General features: G+C 51.4%; 1 long non-coding RNA gene across 1 annotated transcript; it reads right to left on the bottom strand.

The window, feature by feature from the left end:
* Nucleotides 1-920: 920 nt before the first annotated feature.
* On the bottom strand, nt 921-3335 carry LOC147358317 (uncharacterized). Its single transcript, XR_015141582.1, has 2 exons — nt 2517-3335; nt 921-1393 (listed from the first exon to the last, which is right to left on the bottom strand). It is a non-coding gene; the product is annotated as an uncharacterized LOC147358317 (long non-coding RNA).
* Between the last annotated feature and the right edge of the window lie 7162 nt (nt 3336-10497).

A 10497-nucleotide genomic window follows, 5' to 3' on the forward strand; every position in this document is an offset into this window, starting at 1 on the left:
TGCCCTCCCCACTCCCACTCTGCGTCCCCTCCCGTCATCAGAATCCTCCGCTCCTCAGGACTTCTAGCACCCACTCCCCTGAACAAGACATGCCTGCCTTACTCCAGCTCACTCTCTCATAACCTCAGCCTCCAGAGCAAAGTGTTCCACTTACACTGGCCCTCTCAGGCTATGTGACCCTGGGCAAGTTACTGCTCGTCTCTGAGCTGCACTTTCCTTCTCTGACATCTCACTGTGTGATGAAGTCAGTCCCGTGGGGCACCCAGTTGATGGGGCCCAGTCACAGCCCTCAGCCTTTAAATGCCTTGGCTGCTTCAGTCACTCAGTAGGCCCGGCCGTACCTGAGGAATTGGGGAAACGAAAGAGGGTAGGGTAGGAAGAAAAGTCATTCATAGGATGGTACCATTATTAAATGTGATATTAAAAAAAAAAGGAATACAGAGGTGACAGAACAATCCCTGCCTTTTCAAGGCTGAAGGGCAGGGACACCCAGCATCACTCTACAACAGCAGAGGGTCAGCCATGGGACTGGTGGGTGCACAGAGGGGCAGGGACACCCAGCATCACTCTACAACAGCAGAGGGTCAGCCATGGGACTGGTGGGTGCACAGAGGGGCAGGGACACCCAGCATCACTCTACAACAGCAGAGGGTCAGCCATGGGACTGGTGGGTGCACAGAGGGGCAGGGACACCCAGCACCACTCTACAACAGCAGAGGGTCAGCCATGGGACTGGTGGATGCACAGAGAAGACAGGATAGTTATTGTTGGGGGAAAGGAAGAAGAAGAGTATTCCTGGGTCAGGGCAGGCTTCAGTGAGAGCTGAGGTCTGCGCTAAGGTTCTGAAGGATGAGTAGGAGCCCAACAGTGCTATGGAGAAGGCACAGGCTTTGGAGCCACCAGATCTAAGACCAACTCTGTGACTTTGGACAAATCTCTTTGCATCTCTAATTTAATTTCCTCAACTATACAGTAGGGATATGGAGCCTCCTTTCATCATTCCTGTGGTAATAAATATGTTAATATCTGTTGGGCATCAGTATGCTGCCCGGGTAGGCCATCAGTAGAAGTAACTTCTCTGCCCTGGCACTTATCCTCATGAGGAGCCAGATGAGGGTGTGGCTCCCAGGAAGAAACGTTTCCGCAGAACTAGGGGAATAAGGAGGACACGGAGGGGATCAGCTCCCAGGCTGGCCTTGCTTCAGCGACATCAGTCAGGTGAGAATCTCTCCCACTGCCCACAGAAGCTGGACCTCTGAAGACGTTTCCAGTCAATCCCAGGAAAGCAAGTCTCTCATCTTTATCTCAGTCTGCCCTCTGATGTCAATTTTGTAGCCTTCATCCAGGCTGAGCAGTGTCTGGATGGTGCTCCTGCTGACATGAATTCTGTACGCTGAGGAGAAAGGAAGGTAATAGTCAAGTTATTACCTGGAGAGAGCATACCTAGTGTTTGGTAAAATCACTGAGCGCCTGTAACAGCCCCCAGTTCCAGCCAGCAAGGCACACAATTCTGATTCATGCAATGCCCTTTGCCTGGCCTTCTTGTCCCCCAGTAGATTGTTGGGCACTAAAGCAACAGTTTCAAGGCAAAGCAAATTACGTGGATTGAGGTTAAGAAGAACAGAAGCTGAAGTCAAAACACAAGCTGAAGTCTGAATGTAATCTCTACTTGTAGGGAAGTCTTTGAAGGCTGATCAATGCAGATAAGCAGTTATTTTACCTTTAAGGGCAGGACTCCCCACTAAGGCCACCACATCTGGTTAAGCACGATATGTATGGAGCGACATCAGAGAGCACACAATCTGTGCAGCCAGAGCAGAGGCTGAGCTTTTTCACTGCTATAATCAAGCCATCAGAGTGGCTCCTGCTGCCAGCAAGTGGCTAACATGGCATTTTAAAAATTGAAAGGGGTCCACTCACTGTGTGTGTATGTGTGTGTGTGTGTGTGCGCGCGCGCACGTGCGCACGCGCGCACTCAGTCGTTTCTGACTCTGTGCGACCCTATGGGCTGTAGCCCTCCTGGCTCCTCTGTCCACAGGATTTCCCAGGTAAGAATACTGGAGTGGGTTACCATTTCCTTCTGCAGGGGATCTTCTTGACCCCGGGATCGAACCCACGTCTCCTACAGTGCAGGCAGATTCTTTACCACTGAGCCACCTGGGAAGCCCATTCATTTTAAAGATGGGGAAACCAAGGCCTAGAGGAGCATTTTGGCTCAAGGACACTGAGGATGCTGGGTCCAGCTGGGGACCCAGGTTTCCTGCCCCTCAAGCCATTGTTTTCCCTGCTAATTCTCTCATGAGATCATGACAAAAGCCCTGTGCTAAGTTGTTTTTTTTTTTTTTTTTAAATAAGCGACATCCATCATCTCCTTATACCGCAGTGGCTTTACTGGTGACTAGGGCACGCTGCCATCAGGTGGTGGCTTGGTTACTAAGCACTGGTTCAAACAGCCAGGCTGTAGCGGTTATTGAGAGAGTCCCTCCCTGGACAGGATAGAAGTATGAGACACTCACGCAGCCCTGTAGACTCCATCCAGGATGCGGTGTTAACGGTGTCCCCAAAGAGGCAATACCGAGGCATGGTGAGACCCACGACCCCTGCCACGCAGGGTCCTGAAACTCAAATGTGCCCAGTGAGCTCCTAGACCCAAGAGAAGTCCCTGCAACAGTCTCGTCCTTCTCACCCTTCCGCCTAAACTGCTGTCCCCACCCTACATTTTGGGCTCCAGCTACAGGGTGAAGATGAAGCTGTATGGCATCTCCAACAACACCCAGAGAAGAGGTGACATCTGTGCCTGGCTCTGGGCTGGGGGTAGGAGGACACAGAAAAATCTAGGCTCTGCTCTTAGGGAGCTCTCAGCCTGGCAGGGGGAGATGTGTAAACTATAACCAGTGTCATGAAGAGGGAAGCACCAGAGCTGTGCCAGTCCAGAAAGGGGACTCTGACCCAACCCTGAAGACTTCCTGGAGGAAGCGGTATATAAACTGTGTCTTGAAGGATAAGAAAATGAGTGGGCAGGGAACAGCAGGTGCAAAGCCACAGAAGCAGAGAGCCCACATGCCTGTGGGAAACTGCAAGTGGCTGAGTATGGATGGAATACCAAGTGGGAGATGAGGCTACAGAGATTAGCAAGGGTCTTGGAGGCTATGTGGGGCTGAGGAGTTTGGACTTTATGGGGTAGGAGCATGAGAAGGATATACTATAGTAGAGACCCAGAGGCATCTCCTAGTCCCCAACCCACAGAAACTTAGTTGTCTGCCTGACCACAGAAGGTCTCTGTCTTGCCTCTTCTGTCAGCTTCTCACCAGGGACTTAGATGCCCTTGACAGATGCTGAGACCGCAAAAAAAAAAAAAAAAAAAAAAAAATGTGAATCTAAGCAAAACAGATTGTTTGATTTATAATATCTTAGAAGCTTAAAATAATAGAAGAAAATTGTTTAAAAATTATATTATGGAGTTTTAGAATCTCAGAATTTCAGAATCCATTGGGTTGCCCCAGCCAGCACCTTAGGCAGGGCTGGGAGGCTCCCACAGCCCCAAGTCCTTACCTGAGTGCAGGCCAGCCCTGATGTGAATGGGCACAGTGGGCACATGCCTCATCCGGAAGTCACCCACAGAGCTGAGGATGTCCAGGGCCATGTTGGCGATCTCAGCAGCGTGCCGGCTCCCGTTGAGCCTGGGCACTCCCGAGGCCACCATGTAAGCATCCCCGATGGTCTCCACCTAGAAGTCACAGCCTTCATGCTCCAGTACAAGCACTCCCCTCCCTGGACTGATCCACGTGCCACACAAGGCCGCCTCTCAAGAACCCCTGGCCCACCCCTCAAATCTCTGGCCCACAGTGGCATCTTTCCTAGCCTCTCTAACAATGATTAAATCTGCATGTTTAAGATCACCTTTGTCTGAATTGAAGGTAACCGTGCCTGTCTCATCTCCTTTGAGCCCAGGCCATGAGCATCTTGGCAGCAGAGCTGGGTGTCCCAACTGCACAACGCTGCAGGCAGATCAGGGCTTCATCTGGAGAGAAGCGCATGTATATTGGATACATAGCCTACTTCCCCAACCCTTGATCTTCCAAGGTGTACTCCAAGAATGCAGAGTTTGAAATCTGATAGATGGATATAAACCCTGGGTCTGCCATTTACCCTAGTCTGGCCGCTTCACTTGTGTGAGCCTCTGTTCCTCTTACATGAAATGCATATTAAAGATACAGTAATAAAGAGCCAGTTTCATCATAGATGTTCAATAAGCAGAGACTTCAGTCTTTACCATCATCATCATCACCACCATCATCATTTCCTGCACTAACAGTTTTGGAGACAACAGAATCCCAGAGTCTTAGAACCAGGAGGGACTTTAAAAGGCCACCCATCTGCCTTTCCAGTGGCTGTCTGGGCCTGTTCACATCTCCTTCTTGAGGTGGCTGCTTCTCCCTCTAGGCAACTCTAATTTATAAAAGTTGAGTTGAATGGCAACTGCCTTTCACCTGCTGGCTCCAGCTCTACCTTCTGAACTCAAGCCGCAAACATTTCCTATTCTCAAGCTCATTCTCTATTCTGAAGACATCTTTTCAGTTCCTGGGGACACAGATGTGTGCCATGGCCTTCTCCCCCGTCACAGGCCAGGCCAGCCAAGCTTGAAGGTAGCAACTCTACTTCTCGAGTCTTCCCATTTGCAGGTTAAAGAGCCCGGCTCCTGCACTGCCCCTCCTCAGCATCACTGGACCTGAAGAGCAGAACCTTCTCTTAGGCCAAGTGTGTGCACTCTCCCTTAGAACCTGGAACATAGAATAACAGACTGGTTCCAAATCGGGAAAGGAGTACATCAAGGCTGTATATTGTCACCAGGCTTATTTAATTTATATGCAGAGTACATCATGAGAAACGCTAGGCTGGATGAAGCACAAGCTGGAATCAAGATTGCCGGGAAAAATATCAATAACCTCAGATATGCAGATGACACCACCCTTATGGCAGAAAGTGAAGAGGAACTAAGGAGCCACTTGATAAAAGTGAAAGAGGAGGGTGAAAAAGTTGGCTTAAACTCAACATTCAGAAAACAAAGATCATGGCATCCAGTCCCATCACTTCATGGCAAATAGATGGGGAAACAGTGGAAACAGTAAGAGGCTTTACTTTTGGGGGCTCCAAAATCACTGCAGATGGCGGCTGCAGCTGTGAAACTAAAAGACGCTTACTCCTTGGAAGGAAAGTTATGACCAACCTAGACAGCATATTAAAAAGCAGAGACATTACTTTGCCAACAAAGGCCCATCTAATCAAAGCCATGGTTTTTCCAATAGTCATGTATGGATGTGAGATTTGGACTATGAAGAAAGCTGAGCACCAAAGAATTGATGCTTTTGAACTGTGATGTTGGAGAAGACTTTTGAGGATCCCTTGGACTGCAAGGACATCCAACCAGTTCATCCTAAAGGAGATCAGTCCTGGGTGTTCATTGGAAGGACTGATGCTGAGGCTGAAACTCCAATACTTTGGCCACCTCATGTGAAGAGTTGACTCATTGGGAAAGACCCCGATGCTGGGAAAGATTGAGGGCGGGAGAAGATAGGGACGACAGAGGATGAGATGGTTGGATGGCATCACCAACTTGATTGACATGGGTTTGGGTAGACTCCGGGAGTTGGTGATGGACAGGGAGGCCTGGTGTGCTGCAGTCCATGGGGTCACAAAGTGTCGGACACGACTGAGCGACTGAACTTAACTGAACTGAGACAGTGATAATAATGATGATGCTTCTCATGTCCACAGGGGGTGCTGTAACTCAGTGCATCTCCTTCCCCATCATTAGCTGTGGACTGTGCCCTCCTAGCTCTGTCCCCCAACTTTCCCTCTCCCTCACTTGGGATATCTCTGCCCCAGTACCCAGAAGTGATCTGCCCTAATCACGCCTTACTGAGCTCAGATACTTAAATTTGCTCCCTACAGCCAATGGCTTAAAATTCACTCCCCATGGAGCTAGCGATCAGGGATTCCCATGATTTCTAGAATTCCCTGACTTACTCCTAACAATTGCTACTGGTTTTCCATGCTTCAGCCAAATGGGAACCTTTTTGCTCTCCACAGAGACACTCAGCGCTTGCTCACCTCCAGGCCCTGATCGCCCCTGAAATGTTCTCTATCTGTTGAGATCTGGGCCCTCCATCAGCCCAGTTCACGTTGTATTGAGACCATAAAGTCTCCCTCATCATCAGCTGGGAAACACGTTTCCTTCTTCGGGGCTGTGCCCTCCATCTCCCTTCCATCATTCACTGTCGCCCACCCAGCACTTACTTGTGGGCTGGCATGAATGCGCCAGGGACAGTACACAGCTGCCCCCCTACTGTGTACATTTCCACAGAGGAGAGCCCTCCCACCTCACAGCCCAGAGGGAAGAATACGAGCAAGCCCTGGCTTTCCCTCTGCCCACACACTTCTTCCTCACAGGAGGATGAGCGCATTATCTGACTGGCAAGATGGGAAGAAGCACTAAGTAAGTGCTCCTTTAAATACTTATACAGCAGTCATTACATGCCAGACACAATTCCAAACCTTTCACAAATATTAATGCTTTTGATCTTCACAAAAATTCTGTGAGGCAGCTATTGCCATTTTGCAAACAGAAAACTGGGCCAAAGAGGTTAAGTCACTCGCCACCATCACACAGCACAGATGTGAGCTTGTTCAGAACAAATCCAGAGCCCATGTTCTATGCTGCCTCTTGATGCATGCAGCTTGGGCCCTTTCTCTCTCTCTTGTGGGGAGAATCTGCCTGCTATGTGGGGTTCCCTCTTTCCTGCCCTGCACATGGTTAGCACATGTGTCTGGGCCAAGTCCTGCCTCCAGAGGCAGCCCAAGAGTCCTACTGCTCGCTAGCCCCACTCCCAGCTCACCAGGTGTGCAGGGGCAGTGCAGGAACAGTACACTCGCTCTAGGCACCCAGCGCTGCCTCAGATGGGTGACCCAAGGTCCAAACTGGCGCGGAGGAACAGGAGAAAGCCCCAAGGTGGCCGCACATCCAGACTACATTCTCCAAGCCGCTAAGCTAAATTCTAGCCCTCCATCTGCCTGCCACCTGAGCGAGAAGGGAGAGTTTGATGTAATTAATAACCATCCTACAACCCTAGCAGCAGAAAGGTGACCAGGCACAGGCTCTGCTCTCTAGGAGCTCAGACTCCCAAAGATGATCACCAGAGATTTCTGTCGCAGGGGGCACTCAGCTGCAACTGAGAGCTGCAGCTCCTTGTACACAGGTGTAGTCCTTTAGCAGTGGAGAGAACACAGCCAGAGGAGAGGCTTCCATACTAACAGACACAGACATGAATTGCTGTGTGACCTTGGGTGAGTCATCTACCTCTCTGAGCCTGTATCCTTATCTGTACAGTCAGAATAATAATCCATCCCTCTGAGGGGCACTGCGAGGATTAAATGAGATATCCTGTGACAATCCCTAGGCCAGGTCAGTCCTCTGTTGATGCTTAACTGGTGCATCTGCGTGAGTTCAGTTGCTCAGTCATGTCTGACTGTTTGTGACTCCATGGATTACAGTCCACCAATCTCCTCTGCCCATGGGATTTTCCAGGCAAGAATACTGAGGGCATGGGTTGCCATGCCCTCCTCCACAAGATCTTCCCAATCCAGGGATAGAACCCACATGTCTTGCATGCCCTGCGTTTGGCAGGCAGATTCTTTACCACTAGCGCCACGTCCCCCTATTCTGTACTTTCAGGAGGAGGCCTCAATGCCAGTACATGCTGTGCTCATCATCGTGTTGGTGTGAACGTCAGCACCTTCTCTCACATTCTGCTCAATCTGCTGGATCACCCTAAGCCAGAGTCACTTTCACCTCTCTTTTACAAATGGAAGCTTGAGGCTCAGAGAGGTGAAGTGATGTGCTCAGAGTGGCTCAGCCATGTGGGTGGGGCCAAGCTCACCCTCTGGGTTGAGAACTGGAGTAAAAGCCCTTTCCTCCCCACTCCTCCTCCATACCTCCGCATGCAACCCCACCCCCACCCCCAGCCGTCACCCCCTACCCGGCAGCCCAGAGGGCCCTGCTGTGGAGCTCTGTCCATGAAAGTGCTCTCTCAGTATCTGCTGGGAGGGAATCGCAGACCCCTTGGGAACCAGGAAATGATCGCCTGGCTGCCTCCCAGCCCAGACTGGATTAAAGAGCAGTAACCAGATCCTGCTGGAATGGAGGGGAACCCAAGGCAGCTGAGTGAGCGACGAGAGAGGCGCCTGCACTTGGGAAGGACCCGGCCTCCGGTTTCCCCACATCTGGACGGGTGTGCAGGCCTTGTTTTATTTCATTCCGTTCTGCCAGAAAGATGCAGACCTCCTGGCCAGAGTTCAGAGCAGATCAGAAAGCGTGATTCAGAGCTGAGAGGGACACATGTGTGAGAAAAGACTAGCAGGAGAGGAAGAGACAAGGCCAGGGGTGACTCAGGGCACATCAGAGCTGCAGGGCCCAGCACGAGGAGATGAGGAATCTTTTCCTAGGCTCTGGAGGCAAGAGGGGAACACAGCCAGCATGACAGAGAATGCCTCAGGCCGTGGGCTGGGGCAGGAACGTGGGAAACCGGAGGGAAGCTGTGTGCTAGGAATGTCAGCAGCTCAGATCTCCGCTGGTCAGTGTGGGGCAGTGAACAGATCTGGGCAGTGGTGGTGGCCTTGGCAGGCTCCTGTCCTGGCTCTGTCACCTATCAGCTGTGTGATCTCGGGCAAGTCGTTTCCCTCTCTGGGCCTTAGTGAGCTCCTCATTTAGTCAACACGTATTTTCTGAGGACCCACCACACGTTGGACATTGGACATTGCCAAGCACTGGGGACAGAGTGGTTTAGGTTGGAACCGACCCGTCCGGGGGTTGTTATGCGAGCATCACACAAGAGCTCCTAACCACGTGTGCGAGGGCAGGGCAGCTAACCTGACACCAGGAGGGAGCAGAAGAGGAGGGTAGGCAGGGTTCCAGGAGGAGGGAACAGCATGTGTGAAGACCTCGTGGCTAGAGGGAGCAAGAGAGCAAAGCCTGTGTGAGGAACGCAGAGGGCGCAGAGGCAGAATGAGAGTCACTGGGGAGGGAGGTGGAGCCCACTCCTGGAGGGCCGGCTGTGAACCTGTGGCTTTATCCTGAGGAGGTCTGGGTCCTGGGAGGACCATGACCCCTGAGGAAGCTAGTTTTCAGAATGTCCAAGTTCAAGTCTCAGCTTCATGTCCTGCTGAGACCAGCTGCTCAACCCCTTGTTTCTTCATCCGACGGGGTGCTAGTACCTACCTCACAGCTTGTTATGTTGTTATGATGATCAAATGGTACGATACATATAAGGCATCTAGACTGCATACCTGGAGAAGGCAATGGCACCCACTCCAGTACTCTTGCCTGGAAAATCCCATGACGGAGGAGCCTGGTAGGCTGCAGTCCATGGGGTCGCTAAGAGTAGGACACAACTGAGTGACTTAGCAGCAGCAGCAGCAGACTGCATACCAGTGTGCGGTATACAGTAAGCACTCAATAAATACTGGTGACTACTGCTGCCTGGATACTGTGTGTAATGCTATCAGCAGGTTACCTGGCACCTCAAAGAGTTAGTTCTCACCTCTGAAACTTCCTGCCCATGCACCCTTCCCTTCCTGGCTTCAGCCCAGCCCAGGGCCTGGCCCTCTCCAGCCCCAGTCTTCCTGGAGGGCTGTGGCAGGAAGGGGGCTGGCAGGTCACAAGTGAAGGTGAAGAGCAGGGGAGCCAGGGTATGGCTGTCTCCTGGGAGCTCCTCCCCACCTCCTCCACCAAGTCTGAGGCTGATCTGGGACCCCCAACAATGGGATCAGAATAGGGGCAGGGTTGAGTTGGGAAGGCCCCCATGGCAGGCAGAGAGGGGAGAAGGCTATTCACTTTCACAGGCTCACAGCTTTACACAGAATTTCTACCAGGGGGAGAAAATCTGCCCATGGTCTATGAATCCCCTGGGACAGGAATCATTATTCCTGTTTTATATTAATAGAAAAGGAAACAGAGGCCCAGAGAGGGGAAACCAAAGTGACACAGAAGCTGGTGTCCAGGGTGGGACTCAAACCCAGGATTGAGAGGTACACAGGGACTAGATCATGGAGGGGTTGATGGCTCTGCCAAGGCCCCTGCTGCCCCCTCCAGGGTTTCCCACCCACTTCCACTGATGGCCCACTTCATGTCCAGCCATCAAAGCACATTTAGCATTTCTCACACGTACTAGGGCCACCCTCTCAAGCCTCAAAATTTAGTACATTATTACCCCATTGCTTGCTCAGAGCAACCACACCCAGGATGGACAATGCTAGGAAGACAGCACCTCTTCCAGGAAGACTTCCTTGCTCTTTACTCTAAACATCTACTCCCAGCTGGATTAGAGGCCCTCTCAGCCTCCTCTGCCTCCCCAGATCATCAATTTCATAGTTGTCTTCCTCTTTTACAGACAGCACTGAGAGCTCCCTATGGGCAGGCACAGAAGCTGATTTATCTGTCGA

The sequence above is a fragment of the Bos grunniens genome, chromosome 15, assembly GCF_055505025.1.
Source record: "Bos grunniens cultivar Pamir isolate PY7600 chromosome 15, Bosgru_T2T1.0, whole genome shotgun sequence".
Classification (NCBI taxonomy): Eukaryota; Metazoa; Chordata; class Mammalia; order Artiodactyla; family Bovidae; genus Bos; species Bos grunniens.